The sequence below is a fragment of the Oryctolagus cuniculus genome, chromosome 17, assembly GCF_964237555.1.
Source record: "Oryctolagus cuniculus chromosome 17, mOryCun1.1, whole genome shotgun sequence".
Lineage (NCBI taxonomy): Eukaryota > Metazoa > Chordata > Mammalia > Lagomorpha > Leporidae > Oryctolagus > Oryctolagus cuniculus.
Window position 1 is genome coordinate 36,022,411 of NC_091448.1, and position 16,020 is coordinate 36,038,430.

At 51.6% G+C, this 16,020-nt stretch overlaps 2 long non-coding RNA genes across 2 annotated transcripts; both read left to right on the top strand.

The window, feature by feature from the left end:
• Positions 1-6,263: 6,263 nt before the first annotated feature.
• LOC138846154 (uncharacterized) lies at positions 6,264-10,428 on the top strand. Its single transcript, XR_011383554.1, has 3 exons — positions 6,264-6,374; positions 10,092-10,197; positions 10,296-10,428. It is a non-coding gene; the product is annotated as an uncharacterized lncRNA (long non-coding RNA).
• A 3-nt stretch (positions 10,429-10,431) lies between these two features.
• Positions 10,432-13,546, top strand: LOC138846152 (uncharacterized). Its single transcript, XR_011383552.1, has 3 exons — positions 10,432-10,569; positions 12,663-12,747; positions 13,417-13,546. It is a non-coding gene; the product is annotated as an uncharacterized lncRNA (long non-coding RNA).
• Positions 13,547-16,020: the final 2,474 nt, after the last annotated feature.

The window sequence follows — 16,020 nt, forward strand, 5'->3', positions numbered from 1 at the left end:
GAAAAAGGACAACCCTAGAGGCATCTCACTCCCTGATCTCAAACTGCATTAAGCTATGTTAGTCAAAACAATATGAACCAGGGCCAGCACTGTGGCATGGCAGGTGAAGACACTGCCTGCAGTGCTGGCATCCCATGGGGGCACCAGTTAGAGTCCTGGTTGCTCCACTTCTGATCCAGCTCCCTGCTAATGGGCGTGGGAAAGCAGCAGAAGAGGTCCCAAGAGCCTGGGTTCCTGTCACCCGTGTAGGAGATCTGATTGGAGTTCCAGGCTCCTGGCTTTGGCCTGGCCCCCGCTACTGTGATCTTTTGATCTTTTGGGGAGTGAACCGGTGAATGAAAGACCCCTCCCTCCCTTTCTGCCTCTCTCTGTCTCTCTCTACTTCTCTTTGTAATTCTGGCTTTCAAATAAATAAATAAACTTTAAAAAAAAAAAAAGAATGAAATTGGACTCCAGTGTTAACTTTAATACATAAAATTTTTTAAAGATTTATTTATTTATTTCAAAGACAGAGTTGGGGGGGTGGAGAGATATTCCATCTGCTGGTTCACTCCCCAGATGACTGCAATGGCTGGGGCTGGGCCGATCCGAAGCCAGGAGCCAGGAGCTCCCATGTGGGTGCAGGGGCCCAAATGCTTGGGCCGTACACCATTGCTTTCCCAGGTGCATTAGCAGGCAGCTGCATCAGAAGTGGAGCAGATGGGACTTAAACCAGTGTCCATATGGGATGCTGGCGCTGCAGGTGGCAACTTTACTCACTACGCCACAGTGCTGGCCCGGTACATAAAAATTATCTTGAAATGCATTAAAGACTTAAGCCTAAGACCTGAAACCATAAAACTCCTAGAAAAATTGTTGCTATTGGTCTTGGCAACAATGTTTTGGCTACGACACCAAAACCACAAACAAAAGCAAAAATAAACAGGTGGGATTCCATCAAACTAAGACGTTTCTGCAGGGCAGGCATTTGGCCTAGGGGTTGAGACATCCACATTGGAGTGCCAGAGTTCAAATCCCAGGTCTGTCCAGGATTCTAGCTTCCTGCTAATGCACACTCGGAAGCATAGCAGGTGATGGCGTAAGTACTAGGGTCCCTGCCACCCTGTGGGAGACCTGTATTGAGTTCCTAGATTTCACCTTCAACCTGGCCCCGCCCTGGCTATTTCGGGCATCTGGGAAGTGAACCAGCATATAGGAGCACTCTCTCTTTCTCTCTTTCTGCCTCTTTAATAAATTAATTAATTAAAATGTTCTGTCTAACAAAGGAACCAAAGTGAAAAGGCAACATATGGAATGGGAGAAAATATTTGCAAACAATGTATCTGATACAAAACATGACAGGAACTCACACAACTCAATAGCAAAAAATAAAAAACCCTGATTTTTAAAAGGTGCAAAGTTGCCAGTGTTATGGTACAGCAGATTAGTCTACTGCTTGTGACACTGGCATCCACGTCAGAGCACGGGTTCAGGACCTGGATGTTCCACCTCCAATCCAGCTCTCTGCTAATATGTCCAGGAAGCAGCAGATGATGGCTCAAGCACCCGAGCCCCTGCCATCCATGGGGGAGACCTAGATAGGGTTCCTGACTCCTGGCTTTGGCCTGGCCAAGTCCTGGTCATTAAGGCCATTTGGGAAGTGAACCAGAGAATGGAAAATCTCTTTCTCTTTCCCTCCCTTTCAAACAAATAACATAAATTTTAAAAATTAAAAAGGCACAAAGGACCTGAACAGACATTTTTCCAAAGGAGATACAAAAATGGCCAATAGATGGGCAGGCTTGTCATAGTGGTTAAACCACCACTTAGAGTGCCTGCGTCCCGAATGGGGGTGCCTGTTTCTGAGTCCCAGCTATGCTCTGGATTCTAGTTTCCTGTTGATATTTCCCCTGGGAGGTGGCACATGATAGCCCAAGTTCATATGGGAGGCAGGAATGGAGTTCCCTGGCTACTGGCTTCAGCCTGGCCCAGCCCCAACTATTGCAGGCATTTGGGGAGTGAACCAACAAGTAGAAGATCTCTTGCTCTTTCTCTTGCTCTCGCTCTCACTCCCCTCCCTCCCTTCCCTTGAGCCTTTCAAATGAAATTAAAAAAAAAAAGGAAAACAAGAGCTATATGGAAAAGTGTTCAACATGACTAATCATCAGAGATATGCAAATTATAATAATGTGTCACCTCATATTTATTAGGATGGCTATTTTTTAAAAGATTTATTTATTTATTTGAAAGCCAGAGTTACAGAAAGACACACATGTACACACACAAAAAGAGAGAGAGTGAGCAAGAGAGAGCAAGAGAGATATCTTCCATCCTCTGTTTCATTCCTCAGATGGCCACATGGCCGGTGCTGGGCCAGGCTGAACCCAGGAGCCAGGAGCTTCATCTGGGTCTCCCTCATGGGTGCAGGGGCCCAAGCACGTGGTCCATTCTCCACTGTTTTCCCAGGCCAAGAGCCAAGGAAGTGGAGCAGCCAGGACATGTACCGGCGCCCACATGGGATTACCCTCTATGCCACAATGCCAGCTCGCGTTTCTTTCTTAAAGGTAACGAGCGTTGGTGGGGGTGTGGAAGGAAAGGAAGCTGTGCACAGGACTGGTGGGAATTAGGACGCCCACTGAGGCTTCCTCGGTTATCACCACAGAGCCGCCATGCGAGCCCAGCAGCCCTCTCGGGGCGTTTATCCAAAGGAATTGAAATCAGGGTCTTGAGGAGGCACACAGGCTGTGGTCTCAATGCTGCCCCTCCGCCCCCGCCATCCTCATCGTGGTGGCCTTGGAGAGCTGAGGCCTTCTGGGAAGGGCTTGCGCCACGGGGGCTCTGCCCACCCGAATGCACTGGGGCCTGGAGAAAGAGCTGAGGGAGCCAGCCTCCGCCCCGCCCCCTGCTGCTCTTCCCTCTCGTGAGGACAAGGCGTTCGTCCCTCCCACCGTGCGAGGGCCCCTGGTTAGCATCGTCCGTGAAGAGTGGGCCTTCCCCAGGCCCTACAGCCTGCTGCTGCCTTGGGCATGGGCTTTCCTGCCTCCAGAACCCTGAGGAAACAAATTTCTATTTTTTATAAATTGCCCAGACTCGGGTGTTTTGTTGCAAGAAGGAGAGTAAACAGGCTACAACAGCCGCACACCTATGTGTGCTGCTGCAGCATTCACAACACGTCCATCAGCAGAGGAGCAGGCGGGGAAAACGTGTGCATACGTATACACAAGGAAAAGCAGAAAACCCGCCCTGGCAAGACGAAAACCCAGCCACCCGCAACACACGGAGACACCTGAGGGGCATATGCTAATAAACGAGGCACAAAGAGGGAACTGCTGTGTGCTCTCACTTAAGTACATCTCAAGTAGTCAAACGCAGCAGCAGAGAGCAGAACGGTGCCTACCAGGGTCTAAATCAAGGGGGAAATGCTCAGGGGGTGCACGGCTCGGTTAGGCAAGGGGGGCAAGTTCGGGTGCTCTCATGTGGAGCACGACGGCTTTAGGTAACAAGATGTTCTGTGCAGGTGAAATCCCTAACAGAGTAGGTCCTGGGGCCAGTGCTGTGGCGGCAGAAAGTTTAGCCTCCGCCTGCAGTGCCGGCATCCCACATGGGCGCTGGTTTGAATCCCAGCTGCTCCACTTGTGAGCCAGCTCCCCGCTGATGCACCTGGAAAAGCAGCAGTCCTTGGGACTCGGCACCCACGTAGGAGACCTAGAGGAAGCTCCTGGCTCCTGGCTTTGGCCTGGCCCAGCTGTGGCCATAGTGGCTATTTGGGGGGTGAACTAGCAGATAGAGGATCTTTCTCTCTCCCTCTCTCCTCTTCTCTCCCTGTATCTCTGCCTTTCCAATAAATACATAAATCTTTACTTTAAAAAAAGGGGGGGGAGACCAAGATTGAAAAAAGAGACAGAGTACATGGGTCCTAATATTCTCCCCACCAGGAGCAACAAGGGGCACCCCATTAGGTGGCGGATATGGTAATTAGCTCTATTGCAGTGACTACTTCACGACATCTATCAAACCATCAAGTTGTGAACTTTAAACACACACAACTTTTACAAGATGAAAGTTTACAAGACTAGGGATAACAACAGGTAGCAGGGTGGGCATTTGATACAGGAGTTAAGGTTTGGAACTTCCTCATCCCATATCAGTGTCTGGAGCAAGACCCGGCTACTCCATTTCTAATCCACTTCCTGCCAGTGCACAGCCTGGGATGCAGCAGGTGATGGCTCAAGCAGCTGCGTCCCTGACACCTGTGTGAGACCCAGATGGAGTCACTGGCTCCTGGCTTTGACCTGGCCCAGTCTCTGATATTGCCGGCATTTAGGGAGTGAACCAGCAGACAGAAGATCTATTCTCTGTGTCTCTTTCTCTGTTTCTCTGACTCTCTCCCTCTCTATTTCAAATAAAAATAAAACCAACGAATTTTAAAAGAACAGAATTAGAGGCCAGTGCTGTGGCATACCGGGTAGAACCACCACCTACAGTGCCGGCATCCCACACGGGTGCCAGTTCAAGTCCTGGCTGCTCCTCTTCCAATCCAGCTCTCTGCTGTGGCCTGGGAAAGCAGTAGAAGATGGCCCAAGTGCTTGGGCCCCTGCATCCGCGTGGAAGACCCAGAAAAGGATCCTGGCTCCTGGCTTCAGATCAACTCAGCTCCAGCCATTGTAGCCATTTGGGGAATGAACCATTGGAAGGAAGACCTCTCTCTCTCTCTCTCTCTCTCTCTCTCTCTCTGCCTCTGCCTATCTGTAACTCTGCCTTTCAAATAAATAAATAAAACTTTAAAAAGAGAGAACAGAATTATATTTTAAAAGCAAATAAATAAAATTTAAAAGAACAGGAAACGCCTACCCTAATTACATTGAACAAACGCATCTTCTACCAGTTCCACTGTCAAAATAAATGAAATTTTTAATTTTTGTGAATTCTTTTCTTTTTCCTTTTAATTTTACAGCTTTTTGAAAATAAGAAACAAAACTGATCCAGGGTCAAACAAGCCAGTCATCAGTCATCACATTTTCAGATGAGTTATCTGATTATCACCGTCTCTGCACAATTAAGCACGGGTGTCCAGTTTCTGTCATTTTTCAGGGTTTCCTTTTTCTCTCCATAATTAACATTAGTTTATTACTTGTTTTCTTGCCTATTTGTAAGAGCAAAGAATTGGAACAGCTAAATGTCAAGTGATTTTATGGGGCTACTTAGATAAATTACGGCCACTTACCAAACTGTATGTGTGGTGTAATCCAAGCCTTATAAAAAATTAATTACACCTCTGCAGGGATCCACAGCAAGGTGTGCCCAGGAGTTGTCTGGAAGGGGGCAGGGTGCCCTTTGTTCTTCTTTGGCTTGTGTTTTTCTTTGGCTCATTTGTAAATTTTTCTGTAGTAAATGCATATTGTTATTTTAATAAGGAAAATACAAACAAGGATGCTCATGATAAAAAAATAGCTAATATTAAACACAAATGCCAGTGTTCAAAATACTTGGTATAAATTCCCTTACTGAATGCAACAACATAATATAGACACCGTTGTCCACTTTTCAAGCAAGCTTTTCATTTTGGAAAGATTCACAGACAGGCCGCAGAGACAGAGCATACACTCCCGGCATCCCTCACACCCTCCTCCTCCTGTTGCCCACTCCTGCGGCAGCGGCTGGGCCGTCTCCTCTGCGGTCCTCAGTTCTCCCGGATGTCTTTGGTTCTTCCCTCCTGCCCTTTTCAGCTCCCAGATCCCGTCCAGGACCCCATGTGACATTCCGTCACCGGGTCTCCTCAGCCTCTCCCGGGCTGTGACAGTCTCAGATTCTCCCCACTTCTGACGGCCGTGATGTTGTTAAGGAACACTGTCCCCGCGTTTTGTAGAACGTCCCTCAACTGGGGTTGCTGGGCTTTTCCTCCGATCAGGATGGAGTTGTGGGTTTGAGGAGGAAGGACCTGGACGAGAAGTGTCACTATCATCACCTCGCGTCACAAGCACCCGTCATCAGGATGCCACCACTGACCACCTGAGCGAGCTGGCATTGGCCAGGTGTCCGCTGTAGTCGCACACACCCACACGCCCGCACGCTGCGGTAGCTGCAAGGAGGTCACTACACGCTGCCCACGCTTCCGGAGTGCGGTGTGCCACTCCACCTCCTTCAGCACGGAGCATGGGCATAAATACTGGGACCTCGTCACAGAATGGTCCGTTCTCTGCCATGAGTTTGTTTATATCACTGTAACCACCTCATAGATACATATGTTATACTTCGGGTGGTAATCCAATAGCATGTTATTTATTACGTTGCTAAAGCTGTTCCAGCGTTGGCCAGTAGGGGCGCTCTCTGCAGGCGGCAGTGTTTCTCTGACAGCACATCAATGCTGTGCACGGCTCACAAAGCAGAAAACCGAGGTAAAGGGGCTGGTGGGAGGGGTCGGGCCTCTCCCCAACTTCTGGGCAGCAGATATGACTAACACCCACCGTCTGTCTCCTCTGAATATAATTACAGACACACACACACACACACACACACACAAGGCTTTAGTACTTGAGTTTGCAACTCTTCTGATTTATCTCTCTCTCTTTTTTTTTTTTAAGATTTATTTTATTTATTTGAAAGGCCGAGTTATAGAGAGAGAGAGGAGAAGACAGGGAGAGAGAGGTCTTCCATCCACTGGTTCACTCCCCAGATGGCCACAACAGCTGGGGTTGGGCCAAGCTGAAGGCAGGAATCAGGAGCTTCTTCTGGGTCTCCCACGTGGGTGCAGGGACCCAAGCACTTGCATCTTCTGCAGCTTTCGCAGGTGCATTAGCAGGGAGCTGCTTCAGAAGTAGAGCAGCCAGGACTTGAACTAGCATCCACAAAAGATGCTGGCACCACAGGCGGCAGCTTAACCCACTATGCCACAGTGCTGGCCTCTGATTTATCATAATGCAGTCTTTGACAATAGTTCTTTATTCATAACTCTGTGTGTGTGCATCTAGTTTGTTCCCACAAATTCTTGATGATACATTTTCATTCATTCTAATAAATGCTTTAATGTTGGGCATTCTGGTTATTTCAGATTTTTGCTAATTGATTCAACATAGACAAATAACTAGGTAAAAAAAATTAAAGTTAAAAACCTTTAGTTTTTTTTAGGGATGGGGTCAGCACTGTGGCATAGCAGGTAAAGCAGCCGCCTAGTGTCAGCATCCCTGTCGGCATTTCATATGGGCGCCTGTTCGAGACCCAGCTGCTCCTCTTCCCATTCAGCTCCCTGCTGATGCCCCTGGGAAAGCAGCTTAAGAAGTCCCTGCTTGGGCCCCTGCACCCACATGGGAGACCCGGAAGAAGCCCCAGGCTCCTGGCTTTGGATCAGCCCAGCTCCAGCTGTTGCAGCCATTTGAGGAGTGAAACAGCAGAGGAAAGATTCTCATATTCTCATTCTCTCTCTCTCTCTCTCTCTCTCTCTCTCTCTCTCTCTTTCTCTCTCTGCCTCTGCCTCTCTGTAACTCTGCCTTTCAAATAAATAAATAAATCTTAAAAAAAAAAAAAAAAGTAAAGGGGCAGGTGTTCAGCCAAGCAGTTAAGACACCGACATCTCTTATCGGAGTGCACAGGAGAAAGTGCTGTTTGAGTCCCATCTCTGCTCCTGATTCTAGCTTACCGCTAACACACACCCTGGGAGGCAGCAGGCGATGGCTCAAGTGGTTGGGTCTCTTCCACCCAGGTGGGAAACCTGGACTGAGTTCCTGTCTCCTGGGCACTGGGGAGTGAACCAGCAGATGGGAACTTTCTGTGTCTATCTGTCTTTCAAATGAATAAAATACATTTTTTTTTTTAAAAAAAATACATTTTGGGGGATGGTATTGTGGTATAGCAGGTAAAGCTGCCACCTGCAAAGTCGGCATCCCATATGGGTGCCAGTTTGAGTCCAAGCTGCTCCCCTTCTGGTCTTGCTTCCTGCTAATGGCCTGGGAAAGCAGTGGAGGATGGCGCAAGTGCTTAGGTCCCTGCACCCACGTGGGAGACCCAGAAGAAGCTCCTGGTTCTTGGCTTCAGCCTGGCCCGGTCCTGGCCATTGTGGCCATCTGGGGCGTGTACCCGTGGACTAATCTCTCTCTTTCTCTGTCTCTGTCTCTGTCTCTCTCTCTCTCTGTCCCTCTCTCTGTAACTCTTTCAAATAAATAAATCTTTAAAAATAGAGTTGAAACACTTTGAAAAAATGCACAGTGATGCCTAAAGACATGTGAAGGTTGTGAAAGTTATTCACAGGTAATGAAAAATACAAATGCTTTGCAAACAGCAGCTGCAGAAGCCAGCTTTCATTAGTCCTCAAGACTACACTGCTGACCAATCTGGTCTGACCAATCTGGTTTTGGCCAAGTGTGTGAGGCACACTGGCACCTGCTCTCACACCTCTCCCTGCACTAACTCCACAGCCCAGACTGCGTGAGTGCGCGTGCAGGCTCAGATGCACCTGCTGCTCTCTCTGGCTGAGCACTACAGAAAGACAGCAGCGTCCACAGAGGAAGTCCCCAGCTGCTGCCCAGAACCATTTTTCTCTCTACTCCACTTCTGTGCTGCAGCCATGCCTGGTTGTTTGCAGGACCCTGGAACCAGAGCGAGTGTCCCCGAGGTTTGTTGTGTTCTCAGCCTACCTGGGAAGCTCCTGTGTTGGCCTGCACAGCAGGAGCTGTCTGGGTGTGCTGCCTGTCATTTGTGCTTTCCACCACCCCGCCCCTTCTTTCATCTCCCCTGACCCTCAGAACAACCCTATGAGGGGTTAAGGAATCCGCGCCCAATATACAGAGGAGGAAACTGAGGCAGGGAGGTTAAGTGGCCAAGCTTGAGGCAGAGTCACAGGGCTAGGACTTGAGCCTCTTACTCTCTATCCAGTGTTCCTTCCACACACCCTTGCTGCATTCTCTCTCGGGCTCTGGTCTCTTCCTGGAGGATACTCACCCTGTCTCTTGCCAGGCCTGGGTTGGTACCTAGGTACCTCTTCAAAGCCAGTTGTCTCTTTGCATCTGCCAACAAAAGAGGAAGAAGCAGAGAGCTGAGGGGGCCCACGCTACTCCCCTCTGACCACAACAGCAAGGCCGGAAGCAAGGTAGGGATAAGGTCAAACCAGTGCCAGTAATAATACCAGGGGGAGGCGGGCAGAAATACAGCATCGGAGAGCAGAGCCGCTTTCTCAAACTTGGCACCACTGGGGCGAGTGTTGACGCAGTGGTTAAAATGCCACTTGAGACTCCCACATCCCATACTGGATGTGGGATGCCTGGGTTCAAGTCCTGGCTCTGCTCTCAATTCCAATTTTCTGCTAATGCAGAACCTAGGAGGCAGCTTAGGCAATTGGGTTCTTGCTACCAAACGGGAGACCCAGACTGAGTTCCAGGATCCTGCCTTTGGCCTGGCCCAGCAATAGCTATTGTGGGCATTTGGGGAGTGAATCAATAGTTGGTAGAACTCTCTACATCTCTGTATCTCTCTCTCTCTGCCTTTCAAGTAAAATGGAAATAAAATTTTTGAAAAGAGGGGCAGGTACTATTGTATAACGATTGAAGCCACTGTTTGAGATGCCCACAGCCCATGTCACAGTTCCTGGGATTCAGTCCTGGTTTCCCTGCCTCTGACTCAGCTTCCTGCTAATGCACCTGGGAGGTTCCTTCCACTTGGGTTCCTACGACGTTCATGGGAGACCTGGACTGAGCTCTAGACTCCTGGCTTCAGCTTTGCCCAGCCCCAGCTGTTGTGCCCATTTGAGGAGATCCCTCTCTCTCCCTTTCTCTATCATTCTGTTTCAAACAAACAAACAAAAAAACCTTAAAAAAAAAAAAAAGACTAGGGCAAGAGGCCTGGAGCTAAGTGGTTGCCAGCATGAGACTTGCCCTGCCCAGAGCCAGCCTGGGGCTGGCACCCTCTTCTTGGCTTGGGGTCTAGGAATGGGCTATGGAAAGTGCAGCACTGATAGCACCACAAAGGACAGGGCAGGAGGCAAAGAGGGAGCAGCAGTCAGGGGGGTCCTCTCCAGTTCAGTCCATCCTCCCTCCCCTAAGTATTTGTTCTCTTCTCCTACACCTTTTTATCCAATCAGTCTGCTTCCTTCAGGTGATCAGTTTTGAAATTTACCCATTTTCCAGGTCAGCACCAGAAAAGCTGACGCCAGCCAAGGACAGCCCCTCTCCAGTGTGCAGCTGAGTTACTCAGCAAAGCTCTGCAGGGAGTTTACAAGCGCAGCCAGCACAGGTGCGTCAGCAGGCGCGCCCATGCCAGCGCCAATAGTTGTCAGTCTCAATGCACTGGATACCAAGTGAGTGCTTTTTTCATGACTTTTTCACTGACAGCTGGCCTGTGAGGTGGAACAGTTATCTGCAGACAACAAGGCTCAAACAGGTTATGGTCTGACTCCAGGACATTTACTCTTCTCCTCGTACGCTGGTGATTCTCACAGTGAACATCACCTCAGAACTTTCTAGAAATGCAAATCCTCAGCTGCACCCCCAGATCTGCTGCACTGAAACCCTGTGGGTGGAGCCCAGAAGTCACCCCTGGGTGCTCCGAGCATGCCCAGATTTGAACACCACTGCCCTGCACTCCCTCACCCATTCAAAGACCAAGGTGAGTGAAAGTAGTGGCAAATCTCTTGTGGCTGGAAACCCAGCCTGGAAGGTGGAAGTCTATTCAGAATTCAGAAAAGCTTTTGATCCAGTTGTCATGAAATCTTTGTGAACAAAGTCAGAAAGGGTCGAGAAGACCAGTGAGGGCAGAGGCAGGCGATGGCATCACAGTGTCATTCCAGGGACACAACAAGGACCAATGGCAGTTGACAGTTGCACCGAGTGACGGCCAGCAGGCCAGTGCAAATGCGGCAGCAGGTGTCCACAGTGGAGCCTCACACCGGGCCCAGCTGGTCTCAAGTGGTGTGGAAGCTGGCCTATCAGCTCAGTACGTCTCACAAAACTGGCAGGGATGGCAAATACGTGAAATAATGGAATGGAGACCCAAAATGATTTGGATTGGCCAGACACAGACTGAACTATAGAATACAGGCCACAGACACCACACCCAGTTAGCATAGGTTTTTCACAGCCCAGGTGCACCTTTCGGGGTGGAGGGATCAAGCAGGAACTAAATTCCAACCTGCATGCCACTCACTCCTACCAGAAGAATATGAGCCTTTTTTCTGTATTTTTTAAATGAAAATGTTTTAAGACACATAAAAATTGTACAGTGGGGCACTATGTGCAGTTTTGATACATGTGTACATGGTATGCTGCCTAATCAAGATAAGCGTATCTATCTCCTCAAACTTTAACATTTCTTATGGTCAAAATATCCAAAATCCTACCTTCTAGGCTTTTTTGGATAGAGAAACACAAAGTGCATTAATGTTATCTGTAGTCCCCCTACTGCGCAATGGGGCCCCAAATTTCTTACCCTTAGCTGTATTTAGTGCCTGTAATCAACCTTTCCCTGGCCCTCTATCTCCACTTCCCTCTCCACCCACTGGTAACGATCATAATACTTTCAGCCTTTAAGATCACTTTCATTTCATTTTAATTCTTTTAAAGATTTTATTTATTTATTTGAGAGGTAGAGTTACAGACAGTGAGAGAGAGAGAGGGAGAAAGGTCTTCCATCCGTTGGTTCACTCCCAAATGGCTGCAACTGCTGGAGCTGCGCCAATCCAAAGCCAGGAGTCAGGGGCTTCTTCCTGGTCTCCCATGCGGGTGCCGGTGCCCAAGCACTTGGGCCATCTTCTACTGCTTTCCCAGGCCACAGCAGAGAGCTGGATTGGAAGAGGAGCAGCCAAGACGAGAACCAGCATCCATATGGGATGCTGGCGCCGCAGGCAGAGGATTAACCTACTGCGCCATGGCACCGGCCCCAAGATCACTTTCATTTTAGACTTCATATATGTGAGAGATCACATGACACTTGTCTTTCTGCGCTTCACCTATTTCACTTAATGTAATGAGGTCCAGTTGCAGCCGTGCTGTTGTGAACACAATAGCATCTTTTTGACGGTGAGTAGTCTCCCACCAGGCCCATGCGCCACATTTTCTGAACCCTTTCGTCGGTGGATGCACACTTAGGCTGTTTCCATTTCTTGTCTACTGGGGACAGTGCTACAACACACATGGGAATGCAGCTGTCTCTTCAACACACCCATTTCATTTCCCTTGGATTGCAGACCCAGGAGTGGGATTGCTGGATCATATGGCCATTCTATTTTCAGTTTTTTGAGGAACTTCCACGCTGATTTCCATAATGGCTGTACTTTTACATTCCTACCAGCCATGTGCAAGGACCCCTTTGCTCCACATCCTCACCAGGACTTGTTATCTTTTGTCTTTTTGCTAATAGCTGGTCTAACTGAAGTGAATGTCTCATTGTAGCTTTGATTTGCATCTCCCTGTTGATGAGTGACACTGAGCATTTTTCTGTTGCATTTGTGTGTCTTCCTTTGAGAAATGTCTGTTTAGATCTACTGCCTATTGTTAAAGTGGATCATTTAGATTGGTTATTTCTTTGCAGTTGAGTTATTTGAGTTCCTTCTATATTATGGATATTAACCCCGATTAGGTGCATAGCTTGTGAATACTCCCCTCATTCTGCACTTTGGCTCTTCACTCTCTTGAATGTTTGCTTTGCTGTGCAGAAACTTCATTTTTCAAGTTTTTATTTATTTATTTTCATTTTATCTTAAGGGAAAAGAGAAGGAAAAAGAGACAGAGAGATCTTCCATCTGCTGATTCACCCCCCAAAAGGCTGTAACAGCCAGGGCTGGGACAGGTAAAAGTCAGGAGACTGGAACTCCATCAGGGTTTCCCATGTGAGTCGCAGGGACCCAAGTAGTTGAGCCACCATCTGCTGCCTCCCAGAAGATGGATGAGCAGGAAGCTGGAATCGGAAGCAGAGCTGGGACTTGAACCCAGGCCCTCTGATATGGGATGCAGCTGCCTCAAGCCACGGATTAACCGCCGGCTGTCCCCTCGCCTGCTCTCTCCAGCTAAGTTGTGAGCCAAGGAGCTGCTATTTCCCTTTAGCTTGAGCTGCATTTCTGGAGGATTCCTGACTAGGAACCCAGAGGCCGGCTGAGGAGAGGCCATAAACCCCCTGGGGCGGCTGGGGTGGCCTGGCCCTCATTCCTCAAGTGGGAACCACTGGGGACCAACTGCTGCCTTTAACTCCCTGGGCTCAGCTGGCGTCCTGTCTGCCGCAGGGACTGTCCAAGCGGCTGCACAGCCAAGTTTGCCTCACTCCCCGCCTAGCTGAAGGGGGAAGGCAGGTGCCCCTCCTCTGCCGCGGGGAGGGCACGGGTGGGGGGGTGCGGGCCCAGCCTCCACAGCAGCTGTGGCAGGTGGGGAGGGCACCGTGAGGGCTCTTCCCTGACCCTTGGTCCACCTCCCTCTGCTCCCAGCACAACGCCCTGTGTGTCTGTATTTGTGTGTCACCCAGCAGAGCTTCACTGAGCACCTGCCGCAAGCCAGGCCGTGTTCTAGCAGCAACGAAGCAACAGTGAACAAAACAGCTCTCACAGGCCAGTGAGGAGACACAATGCCCACAGATAAGTAAGTAGGGCAGTCACAGCACGTCAGATGCTAACAGGGACAACAGAGGGAGGCAGGAGGAGCGAGCAGAGGGGGTGAGAGGGCCTTGCCCAGGGTCAGAAAGAAGGGGAGGAGCCAGGAAGAGAGTGACTAAGTGACTGGCAGGCTGCAAGAAATGGTAGGTGTGACCTCTGTGGGGGAGCGGCGGGAACACCTGAACCAAGAAGAGGATGACTTAGAACAGTGCCAAGCCCCATGCTCCCCTTCCCAGGCTGATCCTTCATGCCCCCCCCCCCACACACACAGAGCCTGCCCTGGACTCTCTCAGATCCGGTTTTCCCTGCCTGTGAATGGGAGGGAAGGGAAATCATCCCCCAGCCTGGCTGGGGAGTGGGGAGAGGGATAATGCCTCTGTGTGATGGCAGAGATGTTGCCCAAGATCAGTCTGGTCCCCATGGTGCTGATGGAGGCAGCAAGCAGAGCACCTGGGGAGTCAGGCAAGCCCTGAGGGAGGGGCCTGGTGCAGGTGAGTTTCCAGCAGGGAGGAGCGGGTGTGGGGTGCAGAAGGTCTGGAATGCAGGGGTGCTGTCCAGGAGGGCCTGGGGAGCCCTGGGCATCTCTGGGGTCAGGGAGCAGGGCCTGAGGACAAGCCACACTGAAACCCCAAACCAGCCTGAGGCTCAGGTTCAGCCCAGGGCAGGGCCCAGCCTTGACACCTGCAAAGGCAAGGCAAGGCCAAGGGCAGCGCATGGCACTCCTGAAGATGGCACTGTTGGGGAGGGGGAAACTGCACCAGACTCGGCCCTGTGGGAGGCACTGGGGGGGGGGGGCATTGCCGGCCAGAAAGCCTCAGACACGAAGTGTTGGAGGGAAAAGAGCAACCCCCGGGCTCTGTTCAGACAAGTGAGGCCGTTTGTGCCCCTGCCTCTTTCCATGTTGTTGTCCCTGGAAAACTGACCCGGGAGAGCACTGGAAACTGAGGCCTCTGGGCTCCCAGCCCCACAGCAGTTCCCTCCTCACCTGCAGAGGTGGTGGGGTGGTGACGTGACGCCCCTCTCAAGAGGACATGAACCTGCGGGCCCACAGCCCAGCTCAGGACAGGCTGGACTAGACACAGGCCCTGCCACCGCCGCCCCCGAGTGGCCAGGCCAGGGAGGCTGGGGCTTGCGACTCCAAAGGAGGCCCTGCAAGGAGTCAGTGTCTCTCCTCCCCAACCCAGCCCCTCCACCCTCCACCCTCCCGGACGGCACTCAGGCCTCCCTGAGAGAGCCTCCTGATGCAGGCAGAGCTCACACATTATCCTAAGCTGGGACAGTGTCCCCTTGCCCACACGACCCCCAGGTTCCGGCCCCTGGGGCTGGGAATGCTCCTCCATCTTGTCAGCGTTCTCACAGCACCTTAAGCAACCCAGCTGTGGCAGGAACCTGTTCCGGGCCCCAGTCCCTGGCCCGTGAGCCGGTGCCCGCAGAGAGGGGCGTTACCGGACGGAGGAGACACTAGCAGGAGGAGACACCCTGGGGACAGGAGGGGAGGTGACAGCCCACAGCCCTTGCTTCCCACCTCTCGAGGACTCACTGTGTCACTGTCTGGGGCAATCCTGGGAGGTGCCTGCCTCGCTCAGCGCTCCCCTGGGACCTCACGGAGCTCCGGGAGGAGGGAGCTGGGAGGGGTGTTGGACCGGACAGGTGGGGACGCTGCCCAGTCCGCTGTGAAACCAAAGGGGTCACAGAACACAGTAGGCTCGCGGCCCACCCCGCGCCGGGCGGCGGCCCAGCCCTCTGCAGGTCACTTCACAGGTAGGGAAACTTCAGGCTCGAGGGCTGAAGCCGCACAGCTGGGCTCTGAACCCAGGTGTCTCTGGTTGCACAAAGTCCACGCTTTCACTCACTTCCCTGCACGTTATTTCCCGGCAGCAGGACCTCGCCAAGCACGACCGTGGAGACCCGCAGAGCGGGCGGAACCCTGGAGACAGCCAGCCAGGCCGGCGGGCGCCCTGCCTTAAATCCGCCCGGCGGCAGGGGCCGGGGCTCCGCGCCGCCGCCCGACGCCCAGACTCCAGGTCTGACCGACTCCAGACCCCCACCTAGCGGTGGGAAGGAGCCACTGCCTGCGCGGCCCATGCAGCTCACTGGCCCCTGGGTAGCAGAAGGGACCCAGGCAAACACGGTTCTGCAAGCAACGCACGCCCCTCCCTGGGGGCAGGTTACCCGCAGGAGGCCCCCCCAGCGCGTGCGCACTGCTGTGCCTTCCCTCTGGCTCTCCTTGCGGCAGCTCAGTCACAGACCTCCCAGCCCCAAGTCATGGGCCCCCTTCGGCCACCCCTGGTCTAACCCTTCCCCGCAGTCTAGGCGGGATTCCTAGGACTCAGCCAGCTTGTCACCCCAGAAGGGTATCTTTCGGGGCAGGAAGGGTCACCCCTCCCTGGCAGGATCAACCCCGGCTCTGCCTCTGGGCCAACGAGAATAGCACCTCCAGGTCACCCTCTGAAGGGGCAGGAAACAGCGCACCCAAGCCC